This window comes from Cryptomeria japonica, chromosome 5 (assembly GCF_030272615.1).
Source record: "Cryptomeria japonica chromosome 5, Sugi_1.0, whole genome shotgun sequence".
In the NCBI taxonomy this organism is placed as follows: domain Eukaryota; kingdom Viridiplantae; phylum Streptophyta; class Pinopsida; order Cupressales; family Cupressaceae; genus Cryptomeria; species Cryptomeria japonica.
Window position 1 is genome coordinate 179485284 of NC_081409.1, and position 6079 is coordinate 179491362.

The window sequence follows — 6079 nt, forward strand, 5'->3', positions numbered from 1 at the left end:
GCCAGTTATTTAGATGTATAACCTTAAGGAAATGAGCCACTGTGAGTTGTTCGTAATGGTCAACCTTAGGTTAGTAATTATGTATCTCTCATCCGAGGTAGGTCAAAATTGGGTATGGCTATCTGTGTCGCCATAGAGTTCTGTAGATAGAACTAACCTATAGTGTCCTAAGAGAGAGAGAGGCTTTCTAGCGGGGGCTGTGCCAGAAGTGGTGACAGGATAACCCGTTGGAAGTTGGTTAAGAAAGTGAAAACCTAATAAATGATTAGGGAAGGGTAGAATAAAAATTAAATAAAATAATGTGCCTCGCACATAGGTGAGTGCTAGTACAGGGCTCATAATGTGGCGAGAAGGCCTGGAATGACAAACTTACCACCTTGTCTGCGTGAGAGAATTGGTAAGGTCCGCATGAGTCTTAGTTGGAATCGGAGGTTCGGGAGAGGTTACCAGGATAACCCAGGATGGGGCCGAGACCTATGGAGGCTGTACCATGGTATCCACCGTAGGACATGCGATGACACTTTCTCCTTAGAGTCACTAGTGTTTTGTGAGTTGGGTCACATGAATGTAAGTGGAGTCTTGTAGTTCTTTCGTTCTTGTTTTATTTTGCTTGCTTGAGGGTTATCTACTATCTCCAGCACGGTGGGGTGGTTCCTTTTCGGAATCACATGGTCGGGTGGTAGTGTCACTTCCCATCGGATGTACTAGAACGTATCTTCAGGCGAGGAAGGACTTCGCTGATGTTCTTGGTTCGTGATTCATGTACCAGCTCTTGCTCCTAACCATTATTCAGTTGAAAACTAGAGGTTTTGAAAAGAAACTTATGTAACTTTCATTTTGTAACATTTTAGTTCATGATGTAATTTTCTTTTTTGAAAACATGTATTTTCGAATATTGAAAGCAAAGAAACATTGTAATATATGCTATTTCAATTACTTAATTCTTTTGTATATAATATATGATTGCTTGAAGTATTTCAAATTCTTTCATTGTAGAAATTTTATCTTAAATATTTAATTTACGAAGTAATATTCGTTGGTAACCCTTAGGAAATTCAGGTGTTATACTTCCACTATGATATTAGATGTGCTAAGGTTTAATTCATGCACTTAAAAAAAAAAATAAATAAATTATTTCACCCTTAGTTGCATAGATTATGATGTTTTCCTTTAGGGTTCCTGACAGGGCATTACACATGTACATGTATATATATATATACACACACACACACGTACACGTACATGTATATGTATATGTATAGATACACACACACACATATCTGTGTGTGTGTGTGTGTGTGTGTGTGTGCATATATATATATACACACACATATAGATACATATATATATACATACATACATACATATACATACATATACATATATACATACACACACACACATACGCACGCACACACACACACACACACGTATATATATACATACACATATACTGGATAACCTCAAAATTCAAGTTGCTGACATGTAGGTTAAATTGAATAACCTTGAAACTAGAGTGGAGGGCTTCATAGTTGACAAAAAGTACCTAGTGCATGCAATAAAGTCCCTTTAATCAATAACGGGATCATGTGAAAGGTGGTGATGGGGGTGATCTTGGGCTAGAGTAAATTGAAAAAGTAGTAGAAGAAGATGGTGGTCTCTAGTGCTAAAAAAGAGAGGATCCTAAAGACTATGTTCTCGATGTTGAAGATTGGAACTGTAGATAGGAATTCGGAAATCATCAAAGCAAATAGCAACATTAACTAGCTCAATCACAAAACTAGATTGCAATGATAACAAAACCTACAAACATTTAATAGATATATGGAAATGAAACATTCAATTCAAACGCAAACCATCTCAAATGCGGATGTCTCCTCCATGATTCTCCATTGTCCTTCTTTCTCCTTCAAATAGCTTTGTTTTGTGGATCTTGCCTTCAAGTGCATAAGCATAATGTGAAAGTAAGATTGACAAGATGATAGCACAAGAATACTAGAAGCGTGATTGATTCGGGGATCGATTCGAAAAGTGATTAATTAGCCTTTTTGATTGAAGAAATTCATCCAATTTATAGATAAATTGGAGAAAAGACAAGATTAGCATGAAGAGATTTGAAAGGAAATTTGAAATCAAGAATGACAAATATGACAAATTATGACAAATTGACACTTTCTATGCGAGATTGATTGATTGACAAATTATGAAAAATTGACAAGGTTGCTATGCAAAATTGATTGATTGACAAATTATGACAAGATTGACATGTCATTCCCATGAAATTAGGAGAAAAATAGGAGAAAATAGAAAATTAGATGAAAATTAGAAAATTGATGAAAATTAGAAAATTAGGAATTAGGAGAAATTAGTAAATTGGAAAATTAGGTAAATTAATTAATAATTTTTCATTCATTAATTAATTCACAAAGAGAGGAGGAATTAGTTAGCCAATTAAATAAATATTTAATTGTGACAAGAAGACTTAGGATAAATAAATAAATTATTTAACCTAGAGGGAAATTGACAAACAAGATTAAATGAATAAATCATAAAACCTTAGAAGATGAATTAGAAATGCAAGGACGACAATTAGGTCTTGATGTAGGATTGATTTGATCATGATTCTGATTAACGACAAGACCAATGCTGACAAATGATTTGATTGATAAATGCGCCAATTGGCGAGGAACGATGACTACTTGCTCCAAATTGACATGATTGAGAAGAATGACGATCGATGACAAATCGATCGCAAGATGACAAGATTGATAAGAGGACAACGATTGATGACAAATCGATCGCAAGATGACAAGATTGATAAGAGGACAACGATTGATAACAAATCGATCACAAGATGACAAGATTGATAAGAGGACAATGATTGATGACAAATCGATCACAAGATGACAAGAATGATAAGAGGACAACGATTGATGACAAATTGATCGCAAGATGACAAGATTGGTAAGAGGACAAAACCCTATTTCCATCATTGATTAGGATTGACGATGTCCAAAATGAAATCAAATTGACGATGTCAAAATATGCCAAATGAGCACGCACATTGATGTGACAGGATAAGATCGACCAAAATCATGACTGAAGATTGTTATCGACAAGATCAAATTCGAAAGCGAGACAAATGAAGAATGCAGAAGAAGGACTCGATGCTCGCAAATGATAAAGACCAAGTGCACAACATAGAAGAAATGTTAATGCGACGCAAAACCCTAAAATAAGGCAATGCGCCAATGTTGAAGTATGACTCCGCAAGCGTTGACCATTTTTAGACGTCTACAGGAACAAGAACCTCCAGATCTTGGAAAAGAATTGGGGTCTCATTAAAGACTAAAGAAATAGTTGGTTGGTTATGGTTTCGTTAAGTTTTTTGGGAGGGTATAGTTATAGTTTTAATTATCTATTGTTATGGTTTTAGTAAGATTCTATGTTCTGTTCTTTAATGGCTTGCATGCCTATTATATGCTTGGTTGGTTAGCTAATATTTCTAGTACTCTTAGTTTGGACACTAATACTCTAATGGACATTTCAATATTACATTTTTTATTTTGTTTGTTTGATGGTTGGTCTATTGCGTGCTTCTAGTTGTTCTGTGTTACTGGTTTCTTTTTGATGGTTTTGTTGTGATGTTAACTGTTGGGATTAGGGCCCCTCCCTGCTTAATAAAAAACAAGGGAATACCAACTTGGAGATGTGTAACTAATTTTTTTATATATATAACAAGATTGTATGATGGTTAATATAGTTTGAAAGACGAACATGAATAATAATATGATTGAGAGAAGGATATTACTGTGATATGATTATAAAAATGAAAATGCTTATTGTGTTCAGTTGGCCAAACACACACACACAATCACACAATTTTTTTTATATATAATGAAATTGTATGATGGTGTATACAGTTCGAAAGTAGAACATGTATACTAATGTGAACAAAAGAAATATATAATTGTGATATGATTATAAAAAGTAAAAATGTTGTTGTTGTTACAATGTTGTTGTGTTGAGTTGGATATTTGAGTATTGTGCAGAGGTCACCTTCTGAAGCTATGAAGTATGCAAAGGAAATTCAGATAAAATTGAGAGGAATTTGTATTGTATTGTTGCGTAGTGAAATAATGTTAGCTTTTCCCTCTTATAAAATCATTCAAATGTGGAAAATGAATGCATTGATTTTGGTTCTTGAGTTTGAAATTTGAATCTACCTAGGAATAAATTAGTCATTTGAATTTAAAGTTCTTAGAATTAACCTTGTAAGAAAAAATAATCCATCTTTTATAATTTTAAATTATATAGTTCAAAATAGTATGAATGTAAATAAGGGTTTTAAAAAATAAACCTTAAATAATGAGACTATGGAAACTATAGCAAGATGTAGACAAACACCAACCAAGAGAAATGCTTGATGATAATTGATGAAAACAATCATTAAACTGTGAGAAATCGTAGACAATTTCATGAAAATAAATGAGAGTTTTAGAATAATACCATAAAATTAAAAAGTCAATGGGGTCATGACTATGAAATCCTAGACTATTTGCACAATGATGTGAGAAATTACTGCGCAAAATAGATTGATGAGTACCATTGTCTACAAAAGAAAAGGAGAAATGATAGCTTGACGTTACCTAAAACTATGGAGAGTATTTGACATACATATCACATGATGGAGACAACAACTAGAAAAGGGCGATGAATGATGAAAAATTATGAAATTGGTGAAAAAAGTGTGTGAAATATTTTCCTACCCATAAAATTTCATGAATATAAATGGGGGTTTAAAAATAAAACCATAAAAGTTTCTAATTATTTCACAACCTATAATTATTTCTTTGTATAAAGTCAAAGAGATTATAGTAATGAAACCCTAGACGATATACATACAATGATGTGAAAAATATAGGATTAGTGGAGCAAACCATATTAACAAGTATCATCGTCTCCAAAATGTAAGGAGAAATGATAGCTCAACGTTACCTAAATCCTAGAGAGCATTACACAATGGAAAGGCAATAGGGTGAGTGCAAAGCAGGTTAGAAAATGATGGCCAGGATGGAAGGAGTGTGGGAAATAATTCCCTTCACAAACACGAACACCACAATTAATGGTGTTAATATACATTTTAATCGATGCCAACGTAGGTAGTCACAAGGGTATTCACACACAAAAACAACACACTCGTAAACCTAACACGAACCAATGTGAATTTGTGTTTTTATTAAGTGAGCTGTCAAATATGTATTTTAAGTAATATAATAGGGAGTTTAGGCATATAGTAGGAGGATCTTTAAAAAAAAATTGGTGGTCAAAGTAAATGGTTAATGGAGTAATAGGGAATATGTATGGGACGTCAACTTAAAATGACCATTTTTTACCATTGCATGTATAATGAATTCCACAACATTCATCATAACTCTTCAGAAGCCAAAACAATAGCTATAAACACTTAAGTCGCATACAAAGACTATTGTTTAGAAACTTAAGATATGCAAAATTAACTATAACGACTATTAAGTCCCTTCCCCTACGGCCTCACCATTAACACTAAAAAATTGAACAATAAAAAATAGAATGCAACACTATCACTTTAATCTTTCCAATGATGATGAGGGGGTCTCTTCTCTATTGTTCACAAATACGAGGAAGCATCCTATTGTCTTTTCCTCATTTTACTCTACTTTTGATTCCATTCTTTAATAATAGTTTAATATGAGCTTTGGATGCACATTGTTCTAAAACATTTTTAATTTAAAGTTTAAAAAAGATTATTTTAATTAAAACTTCGTAGCAAGCTATTTAACTATTTCTTACACCAAAAAGATCACTTTTTAATAATGAATGTCTTTTCATACAAATAATCTTTAGCTTGCTTCCTTATTAAGACTTGAGCACTTGGTTTTTTAATTTATTTTTCCAAATATTATTATTTTTAGATAATAAAGTTCAATCTATTAATCGAAACATACTTCTAAAAATAAGCAATTAAGTGTTTTTTTAAAACACATATTTATGTTTGTATGACAGAATGAGAATAATTGTTAAAGAAGAGTTTGTCTTC